This window comes from Uloborus diversus, chromosome 4 (assembly GCF_026930045.1).
Source record: "Uloborus diversus isolate 005 chromosome 4, Udiv.v.3.1, whole genome shotgun sequence".
Taxonomy (NCBI): Eukaryota; Metazoa; Arthropoda; class Arachnida; order Araneae; family Uloboridae; genus Uloborus; species Uloborus diversus.
This window is the reverse complement of record NC_072734.1, coordinates 69,080,645-69,104,963: the sequence shown is the minus strand read 5'-3', so window position 1 is coordinate 69,104,963 and position 24,319 is coordinate 69,080,645. Positions and strand designations below refer to the sequence as shown.

At 30.0% G+C, this 24,319-nt stretch overlaps 1 protein-coding gene across 2 annotated transcripts in view; it reads left to right on the top strand.

The window, feature by feature from the left end:
* LOC129221386 (splicing factor 1-like) overlaps positions 1-24,319 on the top strand; it is a 62,130-nt gene that overhangs the window by 10,527 nt on the left and 27,284 nt on the right. The window lies entirely within an intron of this gene.

The following is a 24,319-nucleotide window of genomic DNA, read 5'->3' as shown; positions in this document are numbered from 1 at the left end:
GCTTCAGCATTCATCTAGTTCTCTGTTGAAGCTTTCATTAATTTTAGAATTGTACGAAAGGCACAGTAATTTTTGAAATTTCATTAATCAGGGGTCTGGCCAGAGGAAAAGGAAATTTGGGTCCCTTAACAGGCCCTTCACAAAATTCCACAAAATTCTGAGCAACCAAAACAGACCCTTCACAAAATTCTAATCAACAAAAACAGATCTTTCACAAATCACTTATTGTAAAAGCAAATCTAAAATCAAAACAATGGCTAATTTTTCAAAAGAAATGTCTGCATATTTCTGTGATGCTTACTGTTTCTTTTATCACAGCATAATCAAAAAAGCCAGCAATGATGTTGTTATTATAGATTTCTCTGAAAATGTTATTTTACCTGCAGCTCAATGTTGCTGCTTCAGCACCTTTCTCCCTGCTCTCAATCTAAACAATAATAATACATATCAGCAGTGATGTCCTCATCAAATTTTCTGAGGGTATACTCCCAGTAATCAGTTATGCACAACATGTGTATGCAATCATATACATAATATTGTCACAATATGAAAATTTTTGAAGCTTTAGGGTATACGCTATATGTCTAAAAAGTGTTTGAGCGTATATGGCGTATATGGAGTATTATACCCTATGGGAACAACACTACTGCATATCAGTGAATTGAACTTGGTACTGCTAACAAATAGAATAGCTATGGGATGGGTAAGAAATGTGATCTCTTCAGATATGGTTACCAACTGTAAAATTAACATTAACCCTAAATAACCTCTAGTAAACCTTTTACAGGGACTTAGAAAATATTCCTAACATTTTACCAACTTGGCAATTTTTGCGCCTTTATGGTGTGATGTTTTAACATTATCTTGAGAAGAAATTATTTTTATTTTGAATTTTTTATGCTAACAGGGTGCTTGTGTAACGGTTATAAACCGGAATTCCTGTATTTTTTCCTGTTTCAATATCAGGAATCTGGTATTGTTCGTTGTGCTACACATATCCCCACCTCCTTTTTTTTTCTTTTCATACTCCGAAGTTTTGGCGAAAATGTCGGTGGTTGTTAATTATATTCATCATGTAAACCTTTTGAAATGGTTTTTATTTGCTGATTTTTTACTTTTGATGCCTTCATTTTGAAAAGTGTGATCTCTTTGCATCCGGTATGACTATGGAATCTTACTAATTTTTAATGCTAACTAAGCTTTGTTACAAGGCAAACAAATAAAAATTCTCTATATTTTTAGTGAAATCATTAGTTTAAGTGGAATTACGCATTCTTTTAAAAGTGTCAAGAAGGTTTAATGGATTAATTTTATTTTTGCTTCAACTATGTCGACAGACATTAACATGTTTATCATTAACCTTTAATCTGCAATTTGAAAATAATTTTACTAAAATAAATTTTTCTATGTGCCATTTTTATACTTTTGATGCCTTCACTTCAAAAAATTTCAATCTTTTTGCATCTGCTGTAAGAATTGAATTTTTCGCATTTTTGATGCTTACCACGCTTTATTCAGAGGTAAACAAATAGGATTTATACTTATTTTTGTTAAAATTACAAATTTTAAAAGTTTTAAACAAAATTCCGTGCTCTGTAAAAATTTCATGTTCCTAAAAGCTAAATACTGAACCGCTGCCTGAATTTATTGTGATTTCAATTAATTTAAGTTTTTACTCTCCATACAACATCTTCGGAGAAAAATTTCTAGCACAATTTAACAAGATGTGGAACGGTATATAGATTCTGATACATCAAGGTTGACCATCCATCCTCTGGAGAACGATGCCTCCCCATTGCTATGAAAGCCTTCAAAAATGTCCCAGAAAAGAAAAAAAATACCATAAAACTCCAAACAAATTATTTCAATGCCGCAGTTTACGCCATGAGCCTCCCCCTCCTCTCCCATCGCATTTATTAATGTTTATAAATTTAAAATTTTCGTTTTTACAAAGTAATTTTATTTTTCACAAAAAAAAAAAAAAAAAATCACATAAACTTTTAATTTTTCACAAAATTGTTCTGTTTTTCACAAAATGATTTGATTTTTTCACAAAAAAAACGGACCCTGGGCAGACCTCTGGTAATATTTTCAAGACTTTTATTTTCATAACTAGAAAGTTGCCCATCAGGTATGACTGGTAAAAATTTGCTTCTACATTTGAATGCAGCAAATGCCTGTTTGGTGATATTCTGATAGTTTAAGTTTTAACCCTAACTCCAGCAGATTAACCCTTAAGTCCAGTAGATGGTGGTTATTGTTGACCATTTTTTCGTTTCTTCATTCCCTTGAAATGACGCAGTCTTACCAGTAAAACAGTTAAGTTACCGTATTGAGTTCAACCTTGTCACAATAAAGCATTTCCCTGCATGTTAAACATCACCAAAACATATTATCATGCCGTAGCAAAATTTTCATTGTTGAAACACGCGGGTTACTTGATCATCCGCTATTATTAATATGAGGATAACAGGCTTTTGTTACAAGGTTTCATGCTACAAATTTAAGTGGCATAAAACTGAAATTTTTGTGCAAATAATACATTTAGTGGTTTTCTTTTATTCCAGTACTGTAAGCATGTTACTTTTCTTATGTTTCCATAAATTATGAAGAATGATTTTGTTTCCATAAATTATAAAGAATGATTGTGAAACAGTTCAACTTTTTAATGCTGGATTTGTCTGCTAATGCATTTTGTGCTATTGTATGCAATATTTGTCGAGAATTACTCATGTTTTGAAAGAAAAAGTGCAATTTAGACTTAAAAGATGTTTACTTTCTACTAGATGTTAGAGTGGATATTTTCTATTGAAAAATGATGCATTGTATTTTCTCCATTTCTTTCTTGTCTGGCTGTCAAATGTGGTTTCTGTTTCATTTTTTATGGTAGCTGTGTGTTAAATGAACAAATATGGTAAACATGGTTGACTTTGTTATGATTTTTTGAATTAAAATTTTGTTTTAAAATTTAACTTCTTTCAAGCACGTCATGTTGCACCATGTAGGGGGGCAGTTAAGGTTCGTCAGACTACGTGGTATGTTGGACCTGTCTCAATAATTTTAATACTATTAATATTTTAAATTTTAATTTATGACTAACAAATAGCACCTACAGTCTTTCAAATTATATTAAAAAATCCTATGGTAGAGTTACATAGAACATTTTTTTTTTAAATCATTTTATTGCAATTTTTTCAGTGCTGAGTAATATTATAAATCTGCAACTTTATTTTTTGAAATGGTTTTCATGAAGAATGGAGTAATAAATTGAACTCCTCTCTTAAAATAAGTTCTTTTAGTTCATAATTATATAAAGTTTCTTTTAGAAGAATTAAAAAAGTAAAATTCTAGTAATAGCTACAGCAAAGTTGATGAAGATCCAAGTTGTTCTGATTCTTGATAAAATGTGGACGGTTCTGGCATAAATAGCCTAAAAGTAGAAGTTGGTCAATTTAATATTTTTATATCTTATATTGATCTCAACTTCATTTTTTCATGCTAAGTCTAAAAGAAAGTAAATTAGTTTCAATGTTTGATACATTATATTTATCATAAAAATAGTTACAGAAGTTGTTTTCGTAATGTAAACCAACGTATCCCAGGCTTGGGACACAGTGACCCACATCACAAAGTTTTAGGAAAAAATTAATATAAAAAAGTCAATGAGTTGAAAAATTTTCAAAACATCTGGGATGATGGGAAATATTTAATGAAACTAATGGTAAATAATCAAACTGTTAATTTAATTTTTTGATTGAGATAAAAAACGAAAAATATAAAAGCGGACCAACGTATCCCAACGCCCCCTACTGTGGTGAGGCTGTGGGAAGCGAAGGGATACACACACAAGTGGACATTTTCAAGTTTTGAGTAAAATGCATTTAAAGATCAAGTTCTTAGTAGGCTTTCATAGAAACATTTTTCTAAACCATGCTGAATAACAGCACCTACCAGGGCTTCTAGTACTATTTTTTGCCCCAAGATAGGAGAGGTTCACTTACCATTCGTACTGGTTATCTCCAAATTTTTAATTTTGCCTTTTATATTTCTTTGCTTTTCACTGCCTTATGCATGGAAAGCTTGAAATATATAGCCATCCAAGCTTTGAGATCATATGCTGCCATTTGTGCAAAATTTCATCAGGTAGTTTATAAATCCACCCTGATTCATTTTGTACCAGAAGTTACAATAGCATGAAGAATGGCATGTACGTTCTAGGTGCTGCAGCTGTTCAGATAGTAGCTTTAGAAACAAATGCCTTCCTTTGCTGGATGCAAGGATATAAAAAAGGCTGGATATAAAAAAGAAACTTTTTTAAGCCATACTACTTCTTTAATGGCTAAACAATACCTATTCAGTGTTTAATGTTCATATTCTTTTCATGTGAAGTATTTAAAAATATATTCAGATTTGTTTTTCAAATTTTAAATAGAATACAGTTTAAAAGTACACTAATATAATTTTACAATAAACTGCTACTTAAAAAAATGGACCTATTTGAAAAATATTGGTTAGCCTTCTATTTCATATAAAGCATACATATAACTTTAAAAAAGAGGTTTCACTGTATGTATTTATTCTTGAATTGAAGTTTCTTTTAAAAAGTTACATCTTAATTTGAAATTTCCTATTTTGTGCATTTCATCACTACTTTTTAAATGCATGGTAGGTTAGACCGATCAGAGAATGAATTTTTTTGAAAAAATAAGGTTTCAAAACATTTTTCTGGATGAAATGGCAGTAGTAACTTCTTTCCATACATTTCCAGAAAGAAAATGAACATAAAATACTTTGTTCATTGTTTGGGGTGTTCATTCACTGGGTTGGCGAAATTTTTTTTTTATTTCAACCTCCCAAGAAACCTGATGTGGAACCATACTCTCCCAAATTAAAAAAAAAATTACGTACTGTCAGCCCAGCTTAATCGGGTAACGGATAAACAAATGCCCCGCTTATATGAATAAAAACTCCCAGAACCGAATAGTTCCCCATTGAAGCAATGCTTAAGTTCCCCGCTTAATCAAATAATTTTCCCGGAAAATAAAATAATATTGATCAGCTTTCGTAAATAGCTTTGCTGGGAAATTTTTTTAATAAATTAGAAATAAATTAAGTAAGAATAATTATTGACTTAAAAATATAAAGTAATATTTTTTGTCAGCAACGGGCAAGAAAAACATCATTCATGTTCCATCAAAACATTTTCAGTATTAGATCAAATTCCTTTTGTCTTTGCAATTACAAAAAAAGACAAAAGAACGCTGTTGATAGTTTAATTTTATAACACAAAGAAATATATATACACATTTAAGATGATAATAAATTGATAAATATTAAATGTAAAAGGTTAGACGAGGAGGGGGAAATGGGAGTCAGAAAAGTGTTCCCAGATGACCTCAGTGCACTATTATGGTATTTTTCCAAAAAAAAAAAAAAAACAACAATGCATTGAAAAAGATGCCAAAACAAAGATTTCATACGTACTTGTAACATACAGGGTGTTCCGTTTTAACCTGCAAGACCTTTATTTTTGCAACCGTTAGTCCTAGATGCATACTTCCAATTGCAAAAATGTTCAAAATCAGATGCAAAGTTAAGACATTAAAAGTTTGAAGCAAAAATAAAAATAAGTCAAAGAATACAAAATTTAACTTTTTATACGGGCACCAGATCCCCTAACATATATCCATGGAAATAATCTCCATTGAAAATTATTACTGACACAAAAATCTTGACATTTGTGCGACCAAAACTCAAGGAGACATTCCAGTTTAAGTTTTAAGGGACCATACAGGAGATGAGATTGGAAATTATCGCCCTTTCAGAAAAATGACAGGTTGTCATAGTAAAAAAAAAACAAGTTGTTTATATTTTTCATTGCTATTCAAAAATAAATGCCATGATACGCAAAAACACACTGCAAAACCTCGTACAATTTGAAAAACCACTCTATGCACACATTAATTTTGCACACTTGTTAACTGCTATATTTTCCCCCAAAAGGTGTTATTGATGGCAAGTGTTAAGTGGTGTAAGTCACAAAACGCTTCTTTTCATATCTTGGTGAATGTTTGTCGTACTGATTTCAAACCTTTTGTGTTGGAATGATTTTTCAATGGAGATTATTTCCCTGAATACAAGTTAGGGGACCTTAGGCCCGTATAAAAAGTTAAATTTTGTATTTTTTGACTTATTTTTATTTTTGCTTCAAACTTTCAGTGTCTTAACCCTGCATCTAATTTTGAACATTTTTGCAACTGGAAGTATACATCTAGGACTAACAGTTGCGAAAATAAAGGTCTTGCAGGTTAAAATGGAACACCCTGTATATGCTTATTAAATTATTTTATTGTTTAATTTGCTTACGTCAAAATCTTTTTAACCAACAACATTAATTATTTTTATTTTATAGCAATTGGTTCAATAATTGTGTTTTAAAACAAATGTTGTCAATTTAGGCAGGTAAAGAAAGTTTCCTCTCTTTATCAAATAACCGCTTAATCGAATAATATTTCTTGGACTGATGATATTCGATTACATGGCCGGCAGTATATCACCTTAAATGTTTTTCCTGTCATGGTGCCAAATGCTACTTTTTTTTTTTTTAATTGATGCTAGGAATTTTCGAAAATGAAAGTTTTGTTTACATGTTCATCCACTGGTCAGTCTACCCTATGCATTTTATTTATAAATATTTGTTGCAATAGTTCTCATAATTATTTATATTAAATTTTAGTTGAAAGAATATTACTGAAGAAATGTTTATATATATTTTTAATGGTATTATATTTACAACAGGATTGCAATTCAAACAGTAATGTTCGTATCAAGATATTTAAAATAATTTAAATGGGTATTAAAATAAATAACAGAATTTATAATATACTCACAAAAAGAATATAACTTAAATATTGTATCTTGTATCTCCTTTTTGTTGAAAAAAAGAAATGCTTTGTGTAAAATAATATTCAATTGAGCTAGCTAATTTTTTTTTCTGGTGCTATTTTAGAATGGTTTATAAATGGTATGAAAATCTGATATATAAAAACTAGTCTGATTATTCACAGTTTATTTCCCTTTAATATTTGTGCTTCTTGAAATTAAAAAATAATTGTATATCTTTTAAGTGGCGATGAAATTGTTATTCGGTATAAGTATTTAAGTTTGTAAGACTCACCGCTGTTAACAGCTAGGATGACAGTTAGTGACTATTATTAGTAATATGGACTTCATTCGTCAAATCTGATCATTTGTTTTTTACTTTACTCTTTTTTTTTACTTTAAAAATATGTAACCTAACAGTTCTAATAGTAAGTTTTATTTTCAATGGAATTTTACTAATAAGTTATTACCATTTAAAAATATTATTAAACATGGAAAGAAATAAAATCAACTAGAAACAATTAATATGCTGGACACACTGCAGCACTAGGATATAGAATAATCTGACCATACCTGGGGAGGGGGGAGAGGGGGTGCTCTATAAAATGGTTTTTGAGAAAATATTTTAGATTGCATTCCATTCCAAGTTTATGAAGATGTTTAGTCTCAAAAAAAAAAAAAACACATCTACGGAAGTGTAGCTCAAATGTGTTCCAGTACCTTGTTATTTATACTCAAAAGTGTAAGTTAAACTGGAGCTATTTCTTTCAAAGAAAAAAATATTGCAATTTAAAGACAAAAATAGTAAAGATTACTTTAAAAAGTAATCTTTACTATTTTTGTCAATAAATTGCAATGTTAATTTTTTGCACTATTTCACACAAAACAATACACTTGGTTTTGAAATATTGCAATATTGTTTATTTGATTATGTTATGATTTTAAATGTTGTTGATGATATTGATATTGTTAATGATTTCAAAATATTTTATTTAATTGAATTTCTGTGAAATGTAAATATTTAGTCCACTTGTTAAACTTTTGAAAATCTATTTAGCTCTGTTTTACTTCTACAACATTTTTTATTATCAGCATTTATTGTGACTGTTTTCTTTCAAATTCTTATTTAATGAATCTATTAAAAACATTTGAATATGGTTTAATTTTCACTGCGTGAATTAAAGAGCACTGCATCCTCTAAGCGGGCAAGTAATTCTAGCTATGGTTTGGGTACTTTTGAAAATTATTGAGATCCAGAAAAAAACCCAAAATTTTATATTATCCATTAAAAACTTAAATGAGTCACAAAATTACTTCTAAAATACTAGAAAAAGTAGTGCTTAAAAGCAGAGTTTGTTGATTTAAATCAGCTTGATTTAAATCATGATTTAAATCAATTGATTTGAATCTAGTGATTTTTTAAATCAAAATCCTTAATTAAAATCAGTTCATTTTATTTTTATAAATTAATTTTGCATTTTTAGAAATGTGTTGCTCTAAATTTAACTTACACTGCATTATACCATCTTAACTTCAATAGGCAAAACTACATAGATCCCTCTTGAGGTGTGTGTGCAATATTGCTTTTACTCCAAAATTAGTTCAATTCAGTATAGAACCAAATAAGAATTTTCAGTTTTTCTCATACACCATCACTGATATAATTAAGAAAAGTAATTGGTCAACATATTCTTGTACACTAAAACGTACATGATGATAGAAACCATATTTTAAAGCAAAGCATAAAACAAAATTACTTCTTATTGAAGTATTATAATGTATTTATAAATGTTAAAAGTTTGTTGAATAGTTAGAGAACTTATCTTAGTTTGAAAAGTAAGCTGAATAGATTCATCTACTGTATGAAATGTATTATGTTTATAAATGTAAAGTAATAAATAATTATAAATTTAATAAAAATAAAAAAAAATCTGATTTAAATAAAAATATCCGATTTAAATCAAAACAATCCCACTTTTTTGATTTAAAAAAAAAATACGAACCTTGCTTAAAGGTATTATTGTCCACCTAACAATTATTTAAGCAACTTATTTGAAATGTGTGATGCTTTTGGTTGGACCGGACAGCAGTGCTGTAGTCGGCAAAAAATGTTTGAGGGAGCATTTAAACTGGCTAGGAGTCTGGGGGTAGGGGGGGGACTCCACAAAAAGAAAAGGTGGTTTGAAACCAATTTGCATTGTTTTTGGGCCATTTAACAGAATTTTGGCCAATTATGTGGAGTCTGTGACGTGTTTTTTTTTTTTTTTTTGCCATAACTATTTAATTTCGTGTTTTATTAGCACACTAGGGGCTCGTCCCGAACTTGTTTGGGTTCGAATTAATATCTCTTAATTAAATATATATTCTGCAATTTTTTTTTTGTTTTAAAATATGGTATACATGTTATCATGGTATACTCATACATACGCTTTTTGTTTCATTTTATAAGGTTTTAAAAGAAATTGATTCACTTCATTTCCTAATCAAAAGACACCAACCTTTACTTCCCCGTTAACAATATAATCTTCCCATATGTAACGTTGTACGTATGACATTCAGTTTTAATGATGGTGATGTCATAAGAAATTTTCATTGGATATTGCAATTACTTATAGTAGAAATGGAAATGTGCAAGGATCATGGGATTTCGAGAAATATTCCTGATTGACCTGCTGCTGATCCAGTAAGAATAATACGGTAAATCATATTAGTCCATATTGATTTTACTTGGGGTCCAGTTACATTGCATGCATAAGACTAAAGTTTTGCAACAAAAGTTTTGGAATACCGACTTTAGTTTTAATAGAATGAATATGGGCTCTGAAAAGTATTCCTAAGATACAGAGATCGTACAGAGAAAAGGAGACGACTTTAAACAGGCTTAAAGTATATCTGCGCCATTTATCAAGAGAACAACAGGAATAGTTTGGTAAGAGTCGCTAGCAAATGCGAAAATGACACCTATCTCAATATTGTCTTAATTTTTAGTTCGTTTATCACTGCTTCTATATACAAACAGTGACTCATCGAACATCCGTAATACATTATGTGGCAGACCTTTTGAAGACGCTATTCAAATTTCCCATTTTTTTCTTATGAAACATATGGAGTCTTTCTGAAGGGAGCCATTCAAAGTAGTTTAAACCTGGAGTGGTCAGCTTTTTGACCACTAAGAAAAGTTGCTGCATTTAAGTTTTAAAAAAATAACCACAAACGCATCATCAGTCTGCCTGTTGATTTTGGTTAAATTTATTAAACTTTTTTTAGTTCCACCGGGTATGACGATAAACATTAATTTACGTTATGGTACCTCAGGTGAGTTGCTGATCGGTTATTATTAATTTAATTGCTTGATTGGAAACATACTCATTCGTAGATTGCAATCATGTATTAAATTTTGTCTGGAACATATAAACATACAAAGTAATCCCTCTCTCTTTATAATATATTAGTATAGATAAAAAACTTCAAAGGGTAGCCTGAAATGCATGCACGAGTTAATATCATCTATTTGCACTACTTGAATTCAAAAATTAATTTGATTGAAGCAAATCCCAGTTATAATTCATTTGAATATATTTGGATGCATTAACATTCTGTGAGTCCAAATATTTCGCGATGTCCAAGGCTAATAGAATGGTATATACCTTATCCTCTGCAGCCTTAATTACATGTATAAGTTACGCGGTTCTTATGCCATCATTGTTATTTTATTTCACTTGTTTCTATTTCTTAGCTATAAGTTCATAAGGAACCTTCAACTATCAATACAAGAACGAGACAATCATCGCTTGTGTTTACGTATACAACAATAGATCAGTACAAAACAAAAACTGGTTGCGAAGACAAACTATTGGTTTAAAAAAATAACATAAGTACATATATGCATAATTTATAGCCTATGGTGACAGACATGACACATAGGCTATAAATTCCTATGGTTCCATTTGTGACAGACATGACATAAGACAACTTTTTGTTGGTCTTCAAGTAGTAAATATTAATTGATTAGGAAAAACTTGCCACATGAGGTGATGTGATTATTGACCTCAGTTTTAATAATCACTAAAATTTTGACTCAATAAAAAATAATTAAAATTTATTGGGTTAAAGCCTGCTGCGAGAGACATGACAAAATTTCGACAGATTTTGAGTGACCATTACATATGTATTACCATTTGCTATTAATTGGTATGCATGTCAAGTCTAAATTTTTTGGGAATCAAGGTTAGACTTTGATGTGTGAAGCAGAAAGAAAAATATTAAGAAATTTGTAATCAGTAAAATAATATTAAAAATTTATCAGCGTGACGGACATGGCAAGGTTTTGTGACGGACATGACGCATGTGCATTTTTATATTAACTTAAACTATTTGTTCTTTTAATATCACTCTCTTTATTTTTCACTGCAACCTAGGGATTATATATGATCAAATAGCGATGTATTATGTCATATGAGAGGCAAAAAAAAAAAAAAAAAAAAAAAAAAAAATTCAAAACTTGAAAAAAATAAAAAGAAAAAAGAAAAATCTTAGAATTGACTAATGTGGGAGCGTAACAATTGCTAATATTTGTTGCCTCTCATACCAGACAACATGATCTTAAGGTTTTCATTTAAACATGTCGTTTATTTTAGTTGGTTCTAAGCATTAATTTTATTTACCTGTTCTGCCTAAATTATCATTATTATACCACAAAAAATATCGTATTGTACATTTGCTATGTTACATATTGTGAAATGTTGCTTTTTCCAAGAGAAAGCTTTTGTCACCCTCACAAGTATTGAAACTGAAGAGAGTAGACTTTTTGAACTCTGAAGTGTACTATATGTATAAACATACCCAAAATTAGAATTGTGTCCCAAATTTGGAGTGTATTTTCGATTTTTTTAAACATATAAATAAGTGAAACTGAATTAGTGTAGTTAAGTGAAGATGAATGCACGAATAATGCACTAGTACATAGCCACGAAGCGTAACAAAAATTCAATTCAAAATGCTGCTCAGTCAACATAGGTAATCAAAATTATTTCCATACGTACTAATCATATTTTGTCAAGGTTTGAAAACTAATTCAACTTTGCCCATATAACTGCTAAAGAAGCAAAGTTTAACTCACATAGCTTCAAAATGTAACTATTAATTGTATGGTGCAACATCATCTACCTTCTTATTAGTAAAGCAGGTGTGCAAGCAGTTAAAACAAACTTGGTCAAAATAGCCCAATTACGGTGCTGTCCCAATAATGGTAACTTGGCTGTAGTCACACGTAGGGTCTGTCTATCACATGTATTCTTAAAAGTTTTTTTATTTAGTTTAGTAGTAAAAAATGCTGCTACTACCAATACAAAGCTAAATAATAATAATAACTTTAAAAGCAAAGCATTCAGGCAAAGTTGCTTGAAAAACTTATTGTAACAGACATGACAAAGTTTAATGTTCTATATTTCACTTAAATCTTATATATATATATATATATATTTCAAATTTTCTATGAATTATTACTTTTGTCATTTAGAAAGAGTAAATAAAGTGTTATTGATTTTTATCAAGTAGGTTTTGTTTAAAAAAAAAATCTGCATTTTCTTTGTCAGACATGACATGAAGACGGGTACCAAGTTTGGGGGGGGGGGGGGGGGAATAGCAAAATAATGAAATGGTTTCCTGTTAAAATTTAGGCATTTTTAAGAATAAAATGAACCGGTCTTTCAAATAAATATGCTTGTTAAAAAAAGCAGTTAGGTATTTATATGCATCAAGAAACATGAAACTAGGAGTTAAAATAACAGATTTTCAGTTTCTAAGTAAGTCTTGAAGTAATTAATTCTAAATAAATTTTTATACAATTATTTTATCATTTTCTTAAAATTTGACTTATTTTCTATCAAATAAAATAAAAAACAGCTGATTTAGTTTAAATTTAAAAATTGATGTCTGTGTCACATTTTCACGGAATTTACCCTATGTCTCTGAGTAAGAATACACCTTTCATACAGTGAAAGAATTTTTCAAATAGCTGCAATGATTCCTGAGATTACCTCGAACATATAAAAACACAAAAATCTGCCCTCTCTCTGACCGCTGCTAGAAGCTCTTGTTTCTATTAAAATGTAATGTAAAGAATTGAAATTTTACTTATGAGTTTTAATTTTTTACTTCTTTCAAATAACATAGATTTGGGGGGGGGGGGGCAAATTTGGTGACCTGTTGTTGGTCAATGAGAATGGAAGTTTAAAAATTGGCTACCTTGTTTTTATTTTGTATCATTAGTATACAAAACTGCTTTCATGTTCTTTTTTGTTTTGAGTGAAGACAAATATCTAAGGATAAATTTGGCAAGGGAAGAAAGTGTTTAATCATTTGTGTTGGTTGATTATTCAATTTAAGTAATATATGGAAAAAAAAACCCTAAAGATTCAATGCATTTTTTTAACCTATGGAAATTATTATACTTATGCTGGCTAGAACTTTCAGGTCATTACAGTTGTAGTTATGTGTTTTTCAATTACATAATTCTTCTTTATCCTGAATGGTAATGGTGATCTTGTAGTTTTGAGCTCTTTATTTTATGAATTGGTTTAGTTTGTTTCTGAAAAATTCGCATTCACATTAGTAGTTAGCTATTTGTACCATTTCAAAACAACATATAAGTCAAAAAAAGGAACATTTTCTCTTGAAAGTTTCTGTTCATTCACAGCACTTGAATAATATGCACAATTTTGCTCCACTTGGAAGAGTGTTTGATGTAGCTACTAATTGATTCAAAACGCATTTTTTCTAGCCCTATTTTAAAGTTCAGAAATTAATAAACAATATTTTATGTTTGTTAAAATAAATAAATAAAAACCTTAAAAGCTTGACAAAACTGTATTCTTATGTAATGTCTCAATTCAAAAAACTGAATTCTGGAGATAAAGACTGCTGTGTGAATTGTTGAATGATAAAAAAGAGTGTAGTGTGAAATTTAAAAATGTTTTTAAATGATTTTTGAACCCATCTTGATGATGTAATGACACTCAATCTTCCAGTTCCATAGATATTTTTTGTTTTATCAGAAAGTTTTTTTTGGAGGGGTGGGGAGGGGGGATTGAAAGCATTTATGCAGTGCTTATTGTGTTGTAGAGCTTTTAATAGTATTATGTGTCTGTATTGTTGCACCCTGTCTTATGTTTTGTATTTTAATTTCATTTGGCAAATTCAAAGAAGTGCATAAATTTAACGTAAAATTAAGCTATTTTCAATAGTTAGGAAGCATAAAAGAATGAGTGTTTATTCTAGCTTTTGATCTGAAACAAATAAACAAAGTATGTCTGAGTGCTGAAAAGTATAAGTATTTTTGTCATAATACTCTTGAATTCCACTTGAAACATTTCAGATATTTAATCCCACAAACTATTAACATTGTGCATTTTTGTTTTCAATTCTCCTACCTGCTATACCATATGAATAATTTTATCATTTATTTTTGACAAAAAATGTTGATGGAATATTTATTCAACCATATTTATAAAGCTTTTATTACTTTTTGGAATATTTTTTATTTTGTACATCAATAAATAGGCAGTATAATAAATATTTCTTTGTAAGAAACTAATTTGCTGCAATGCAAAGTTTTTTCTGGTTGAAATGGGTGGTTGAATCTGCAAAAGCATGATGTTTCCAATTTCTTTTTTACAGTTGACATTACAAAGTTTTTTTAAATTTTATTCTACATTAAATTTTATTTCACATATAGTAAAACTTATAATATCATCTGAAGGCTCAAAATATTTATGACACTGTCACAGAGGTTGCGGAGTCGGATGGAAAATGACCCGACTCCAGGAATTTCAGAGCTTATGACTCCGACTCCTTTACCCTAAATTCAATCCTACTACTGCTCTGACTCTTGGAATTTTAAACCTCCAACTCCTTTACCCCAATATTACTCTGCAGCCCTGGCTATAAGCAAGGAATGTTATAGTCAATCATATTTCCTATTTTTAGGTGAATGAAGGGACGGAAATTCTTTGACTTTATAACACGGTTGTTACTATAACTAAACTCATCTGTAGTTGTGTATATATTCATATATATTTGCAACAAACCTTTTATATTTGCTATATATTTCCACATAGACTGAATACAAAGCTAAAGATAACAAACAACAAAATTGTGAGTTCACCTGATACAAAACTGGTGATGCTGTTACAAAACTGATATTTTTCCTGGTTTAAATAACAAGTTTCATTTTAGTTTTCAGCTGATAGTTAATCTGAAATCTGAGAGTTTAGCAAAATTGCCAGTCACTTTAAACTGTCGTGTCAAATGTTATTTACAGTATCTTTTAAACTCACAAATTCCATCATTTTCTGAAATGGAAAAATATTTTTTAAAATGAACAGTGGATCATTTTCTGGATTATGTTCTATTTATATTGCTTTATTACAAATATTTGCAAATTTTAATTTTTACCACAGGTTCTTAAGGGAAGAAGTATCAAAATTCACCACAGGAAGTTCTATGCATTTCATGTTAACATTGCATTTATGTCATGATGATACAGTGTTATGTTTCAAATTTCTTGGTCTTACTGAATTTTCCCTGCTCAGATTTTAACAAATTTCTATTTTAATTTAACTGATTCAATGTTCACTAACTTTTCTCTGAGATCTGTACATATTTATGCACATTTGTATGTAGAGGCAACCAAAAAATCTATTTGGCCACCTCTGTTTATTTTGAAGAGTTTTATCATGACCTTTGTACGTACTAGAGGTGGGCAATGTCGTTCTTTTTAATGATCCGTTCATCAGAAGACCATTCATTCTTTTGATGCGTTAGTTTAACTTGTTCATTTGAACGACTTCGTTCACTTAAAAAGTTACAAGTGTTACTCTGCATGACATACTCACGTACATCTGAAATGTTTCATTAGATCAGTATTATTCTTTGAAGGAAAATTAACTAAAATCATCAAAAAGTAGTAAAATATGGCTATGAAAAGTGAATCAAAAAAAGTTTTTTCAGGTGTGGATGAAAAAGCAATCAAAGTTCATTTTTTAAGATAATTCTGAGTTGCCGAACAGTAAGATATGTTTTCCATTCGAAAAATCGCAGGTTCCATTTCAGCACGTCACAAAATTAAGTTATTAAATTTTACTATAAAAAAATAAACTTTTTGTTATGGTAGAAAATTTGACTTACGTAAAATAGAAATTGAACTTACGTAAAATAGTGCACTAATTCCAAATAGAAATATATATCCAAGTGTAGTATGATCACAAGTGAAAATAAAAAAATAATATTTAATCTGTACTTTATATTACATTTTAGAAAATGTAAATCCCAAAATAAATAACAGAGAACAAAAAAAAAAAAAAAAAAAAAAACTGGCTACAATATTAAACACGAGAATAAAGAAATGTTTATTAAAACTATGTACTTTAAATAACATAAACTTAAAAGTATTATAATCATAAAACATCTGCTTTCTACATATAAACTGGCATAAATTGTCGAAACTGACCTTATTTGACCCCAAAGCAAACATCTGTCAGCCATGGCATCTACCCAAAAGAAAGAGGTGCAATCCTTCAAATATTTTTTTACAGCTACACTTCTGTGTAGGTACATCAGGGTGGCGACAGATCAGGGAAATCAGGGAGATCAGGGAAAAGTCAGGGAACTTTATTAATCAGGGAAAAGTCAGGGAAATATCAGGGAATTTTGAAAAAATTACAAAAAATCAGGGAAAATTGATTTTATGAAGAAAAAATTTTTTTTTTGCTTTATAAAATTAAGTACTCGAATTCCCTACGCATTTTCTGCCAATTATTTGTTAAAAAAAAGAGTAAAATTAATGAGGTGCGATTATACACTGCCGCATATTTGTGCATCTTTTTTCCTCAACGTCAAAGTATTGAATCTTACTTAGTAACCACAGAATGAACTTCCTAAGATTGCTTCTGTGTCTGTTAGGTTGTTTATTTTACCTAGCTTGAAATTTCCTTTTACGCTTTCAATGCTACGTAAAATAAACAACCATACAGGCAAAGAGGAAGCCTTCATTAATATCTTAGCTCCTTTGCCTTTATTTCATTGTCTCGAAGTAATTAGCATAATGTAATCACGATTTCATAAAGAAATCTTTGGTTTTTGAATTAATACTATAAAAGCTTAAACGTTATTACTTCTTCGCGTTTTTAATTTAATTGCTAAAATTGAACTTTCAATTAAAAAAACTTTGTTTTTTGCCGTTATACAATTTGTTGTCACCGCAGATTATAAAGGTTTTCTTTTCTTCAGACTTAAGTGATTCTTTAATTTTATAACCAAATTGTATTCTTCTTTTATATATTTTGAAATTAACTAATTGCTTTTTTTTCCCTTGCATTTCAAAGTTGTTTGTTACAAAAGCAATCTAAGATTTTTTTTGTTACATACTGAAATCGTTTGGAATAGAGTTAACTTGTGTACTTAAGTAAATATCTTTATTTTTTTTATTGTTAAAATGCTGTATTCACTCATTAAAACCTATGTTCTTGATTAGAGAAAAGCTGCCTATGAATGGATGTCAAATAGTTTCATCTGTTTTGCATAAATATGTCAATTAGTTATACAAGAATGACTACATTACTTCTATTCTTTCACTATTACGTGTTATTCTTGCAACAATTATTATACTGTTAGTTCAAAGTAATTTAAATTACTTTTTAGTTCTATCATAAATACACATATGTTTTTAAGAGTAATTTTAAGTTTCTTAAAATTTTTATGCTAAGTGGTTTCTGGAAGTAAAGTATTTTTTTTTTTCTAATTTTCTCTAATCTTTCCATTTAGAAAAATTTAATATACTGTTTTGTAGGCTTTTTTTATCAAAAAAATTGACTTGATATGTTTTTTTTAAACCATTTTATTAAAAAAGTAGCATTTTTTAAAAATATATCTTTAGTTCAACAACTTTACACAACTTGAAACGTTTAAAATACTGCATTTTATACAAACATACAATGGATTTCAAGTAGAGCCAATAAAGAAAACCATTATTATTGGTAACGTAAATCAGGGAAATTTGGTGAACTTAATCAGGGAAATCAGGAAAAAATCAGGGAACTTTTTTTCACAGTTCCTGTCGCCACCCTGTACATATAGTATTACCAATAGGTATAATGAAAATAATAACAACAAATAAATTGGTAGCTCAGCCGGAGTACCATATAATTTAATTTTAAAAAAAAAGACTTGCCTACAACATATTAGGGAGCTTCGAAGCTATCCCATAGTACCAATGAGAACAGAGAAAAAACACACACACAACACTTTTTCAAATGGGGAAAAAATTAAACAGTCATAATCCTTATTAAAAACCTCTGGATAATGAAAATGGAAAGTAAAATTAAGCGACTTGGAAGAACTGCAATGGTTAAAGAAAAATGATGAATAAAGCAGAAAGTAAAAAGGTTCGGACTGAATATATTGTTCTGCACTGACAAAAAGGAAATTTGAGATTTATTAATGAGTTAAAAATTTGAAGATGTATGTATTTCTTGTATGTATAAATCAAAAAAAGAAAAGGCGATTTTATCACAAGTGCATCAATGCAAGGGCCCAAACTGCTCACCGTTCAAACGAACGGTCGTTCATTTTTTAAGTGAACAAACAGATCCGTTCATTTTAAAGTTTCGTTCTTTTTGACCCGTTCATTCATGAACGACACATCCCTAGTACGTACCTAATAGGGGTGAATTAGTGCCGGAACATAAGAGAATGATGTTCCATTACTGCTTTTCCAAAAAAACATTTTCTTTTCAGATAAAATGTAATCTTGTTTAATTTTGCATTAATTTTCGCTTAACATTAGCATTGATTGTATTTTTTTCCTTCCCATAACACTTAAGTCTATAACATTGTCAAAACCGAAGAAAAAAAAATGGTTATTATTTTAAAGAATCAATAAGTCTTAAACTTCTATGACCAAAAAAAAAAAATTGTGTTCTATTGCAGCCTAATATCCTCTGCTTATGAGAACTGAAGGAGTTCCAAATCTGAATCGTTGCCGATTCAAAATACAGCTGTACAACCAGTATTTTCTCCTGAATAAGGAGGATTGAATATATTGCTTGAAATCCATGTTTCTTGGAAGTGGTTAACTCACTGCCTGGTTGCACCCCGATTGGGTCTGAGCTATTGTTTATTGGCCATCTGGTACTGAAAAATGAAAAATTTACCAATTTACCCCTGATAGGTAGAGTATATATAGATGCCTTTAAAGCCCCTTGGAAGAAAGGGGCAATTTTTAAGGTACTTAGAACTCTTTAAATAACCAAAATACTTCTTGACAACTCATTACATCATTGAGATTCAAAATTGATTCAACTTTGATCATGTAAGATTTCAACTGCTGTGCCATGCTAAAATGCATTTCATATAGCAAAAGAAAAATTTCTCTAGATTTAAGGTGAATGCACCAGTAGTGGCCAGTACTTCAGTAACTACTGGCCATTTCCAAGGTTTATACTTGAAAAAATAGGATTCCATTCCTCCCAATGGATTCAAAAGTGCATCAAACTTGCAGGAAGTATTACCTCTTGCACGTTTGAATACATTGGGAAACCTGGAATCCTATTTTTTCAAATACAAACTTTGAAGTGGCCATTACTGAAGCATTATTAAGCATTGGCCACTACTGGTATGTTTAGCTAGTGTTTCATCCTATTTTCTCCGCCATGCCCCACTTTGTAACAATCTTAATACAGTGAAATTCTCAGACCCCGAAGAGTTCCTATTTTTCCTACTTTTTCCTACTTTTTAGAGCTCTCTCCTTATTTTCCTACTTTTTCCTTTTTTTTCCTACTTTTTCTTTCTTTAGTATAGCATTTCTAATTGTGCATTGATTCTTATTTTTACGATGCCGCACCGATAATTTTCTGCATGTTTCAATTTTGAAAAGCAAAAGAAACAAGTGGATCGTGAGCTTTTCATTGACTTGATTACAGTAATTTCTGGAAGGAATGCCGCGGCGTTTGCGTGTTTAAAAGTTAAATTTTCGTTAGTGACTTTTTTGCCGTTGCGGCGTTTATGATAGACTTTTCTTTTTATCGATCAGACTTCAGTCCTACTGTTTTTACGAAACAATAAAGAAATAGATACTGGCACATTCTGATGCAATTATATATTATTTATCCGTCAATTAGAAGCTTTAATTAAAAGTTAACGGCCGATTGTTCAAAAAATGCGGGAAATGCCGAATTTCCTATTCGCCAATTTTTTGTGCATATGATTGCAAGTGAAATGGAGCTCTATTTAAACAGAAAGGCAATGTAAAACCTTAAAAGGAAGTAAGGAAGCCAAAAAATGAAAAACCTGTACGCTACATATTTTATTGATGTTACTACAAAATAAAAGCGACAGATACCAGAAATTCGCAAAAAGGAACCGCTTCAAAAATAATTGCGGAAACTTTTTTTCATACATAAATATGATTATTGTTCATTCTAAATCGGAAGCATGATTATAAATTTATAAAATTTCATTTTCTTTCCTTGCAAAGAGTGTATTTGCAAAAAAAAAAAAAAAAAAAGGGCAAAACCTAGATGGGCAAAACGTTTCCTATTTTTGGAGAAAAATCGGAACTCAATTTAAATGCGAGATTCCGTTTTTATTTCTTCACATTTTTAAAAGTTGAGGAATGGAGCCACAAGCAAATATATACTGTATTTTTTTTTAAATGGGTATTTTCTACTTTGAGGAGTTGCTCATCATTTTTATGTGCTGCGTTTATGGTAATGTGATTTTTCTGAACATTTAAAATTTTTTTGACAGACTCTTACTCTTTAAGGGGTGCGGCAATTATACCGATGCGGCGTATCTACTGTAAGTTATAGTATTCAGGGCGCCTGATCAAAGGGATCAGGAGAAAGAGATATATGCAGGCATTTGATGCCAGGTGCTCCCCCCTCACTCTCAATTTCGTGAAAAATTTTCAAATGAATATTTTTGTTGTATGGTGAGGATTGAGAGAAACTTCATGACTTCCCTTTCATGCACAGAGAAGCATTAGTAACTAATCTTTGTCTTTGATAAAAATGTTATGTTTACCGTGCATGGATTTTTTCCTTTTTTTCCGTGACAAAAATTTTGGAACAAGGAGGTAAAAAATCATCAAACTAATAAAACAATATTCGTTTTTATTGCTTGATAAAAATTAAAACTGGCCCGTCATTTTAATTTTTCCCCCGGGGTGGCAAGCGAAGGATGTATACTAAATGCAAATTTTATCTGAAAACAACAAAAACCTCACAAACTTGTATAGTTAAGCATTAATTTTCCAAAGCCAGGGAGGGGAGAAATTGACCCCACTGATCCCCATAAATGATGTGCCTGAAACAAAAATTTATGTTGAATGCTTAAAATGCATAACATAATACCCTTTAGTTTACTTATTTCGTTATTTATTTAGTTTAATTATTTTATTGTGAGCTAGTGGTACCCGCACGGCTTTGCCCGTAGTAGAACACTAAAGGCTCTTTTGGTTCTCCTGTATATTTACAAATAATGTATGGTGAATTTCTCACCAATTGGCTTGCCCATGTTATGGTTTCACATTATGATAACTTGATAATTTACTCGTCCATCTTATGATAATTTTGCTCGGGAAAATGTTTTTAAAATTGGAATAGAGGAACAAAATCGAATTTTCGAAAAACCGCTTCGAGCTGCACACCCCCATGCTACAAACTAATTTTGTGCCTAATTTCATAAAAATCGGCCAAACGGTCTCGGCGCTATGTGCGTCACAGAGATCCAAACAGAGTTACAGATATCCAGACAGACATCCAGATATCCAGGACAGATCCAGATATACAGAGAGACTTTCAGCTTTATAATTAGTAAAGATTTTATGTCCCATATTTAAGAACAAATTTATTTTAGTTCTGCATTTTCAGTCTTTTTCCATTTTTTTTTTTTTTTTTTTTCAAATTCATACATCTGCCCCTGCTTATACAAGAATGAATGTCAGCTGCTGATTATTAATACGCTTTTATTAGCTTCACCTGTATGTATGTATCTTGTAACGGAATCTTGCAGCTCAAATTTCGCCCACTTCCTGCGATCGTATTCTTTTGATACTTGGCACGCGACCTCAGACCCGATGACAATGCAATATTCTATAATCAAATTAATTAATTAACTCTTGTAATTGTTAGTTTCCTCCAATTTTAATATATATTTTGGCATAAATCCAACAATGTGAAAAAGGAAATTTTTTTAAAAATACATTAAAAAATGCTCGCAAAAATTATTTAAAAATATCTATAAAAACCTTTACTTTTTCTGCATCAGACAAAATTTGTTCCAATGTTCCAAGGTAATTAGAACATGAAATATAATTGTTTTTAACTAATTTCATGCCAAAATTTAGGTGAGCCTTCAGTTGGAAATTCATTGCTGATCAGACCATCGTTGAACAAAACTTTTATTCAAATGCATCTCAAATTTTCAAAGTAATATAAATATGATTTTCGCCAACATACATTGATGACTCACAGTAGCTTCCCATCGGGGTGTCCTTGTCTTAACCTTAAGATATTACCTCGCACTCGTTTTATAGATAATTTCGCCGTCTGATAATTCTCCAACATAAGACTAAAAAACAGAAAAATAAAGTAATAGTTTAAAAAACTAAAAAAAAACACGCTTTCGTAGCAAAATGAACTAAAAAGTGAAAAATAATCTTTGGATGATAGTAGTTGACCAATCACTTAATTTTAATGTAATACAAAAAAGCGTGGGGGGCTTCTTATCAGTTGTCTTGAATTTCTTCCATTTGTTTGTCCAAGCAAAAATGTAAATAGACAGCACCCCATGCTGTTTTGTTTTACATTAAAATTAAGTGATTGGTCAACTACTATCATCCAAAGATTATTTTCCACTTTTTAGTTCATTTTGATACGAAAGCGTGTTTTTTTAGTTTTTTTAAACTATTATTTTTTAACTAAAACTAATTTATTTGCTTTGCTTTTTGTATCGTAGTTTATGACAACAGAAATTGAAAGTGTATTTTCAAATGATAAATGGATGCTTTCGATGGAATGTTTTTGTTTTTGACAAAACAAATCTTTCACAAAAATGGTTTTATTGCACCAAAATATGAGATTTATTATCATTATTATTAATATTTTGCTATCGCTATATTGCATTTTATTCTTTCTCATTTAAATTTTTTATTACTGTATTGTTGAAAAATGTTTCTTTGTTTGGATTTTATTTTCATATTTCTGTAATTAATATCTTCGTTTCCCCCCCACCTTTTTTTCATACTGATGATTGTCAGCTTGTTTCTTTCGTTTTATTTTTGCGACTCGGTCTTTCATTAAATCCCTTTAAAACTTCAAAAGTGCAGTTTATTTTTGGGACAGTTTTAAATCAAAAATTCTGTTAGTTTGTTTTACATTAGAAATAAAATTTACGCTAAATTTGTTTCCTCTTGACGTGTGTGTAGTCCTATCTCTTCCTATTTTTTCCTACTTTTTTAAGTGATTTTTTTCCTACTTTTCCTGCTTTTTTAATTTTTGATTCCTTATTTCCTACTTTTTTCCACCAAAAAAACCACTTCGGGGTCTGAATTCTGTTACAACAAATACCAATACACCACGAAATATCCGTTTTATTGAAATAAATTTTCAGTCCCATTTACTATCCATAACATTGCTTGAATTCCATTACAACAAACAAAGTTTGTGGTCCTTTCAAGTTCTTTGTAGCAGGATTTCACTGTATTATACTTGTATAATTTATTAGAAAAAAAATGCATTATTTCACACCAAGAAATGTAGTAGTAGTTAGCATTTGGCATCAATCGCTCCAAGGTGCATGGCAAATTCAAATGTTTTTCTCACCGAGCCTGACTGCTGCCTCAAAAAATGATGCATTGATGCAAAGAAAATCTGTTGTGCAAATGGAAACTCCTGACAGAAAATAATTCCTTTTTAGTTTTTGTGTCAATCACTCTAAGAAAGTGGTCCACTGATGATTTCAAAAGATAAGAATTCTTATATAAGAGAAAACAATTGTGTAGGCATAGCTTTTTGTAATACTTGTTTTCTTTTATAACAAAATTTAGATTTTAACTTCATGAAATAGGTAACATTTTAAAAAAGTTCTTATATTTGTATTGAAGTGTATTTATCTGTTTTAAGTTACATTTATTTGCATTTCACAGAAATTTTTTTTATGTATAGATAAACAAGTTCAAGTTGGTTAGAAAAACAGCTTTTGTTTCAAGAAATTAGCTTTTTTGTTTGTTAAGTTTCAGGTTTATTTTTGTTAAATCTTACTTAAATGCATATTTTATCTAATATTATATGTGTGCTTAATATTGATCCTTACATTGCAATTTGTGTTTGTTTTTCATACCTTTTCATGCATTACTTCTCATAATCTTTATTATATTTAC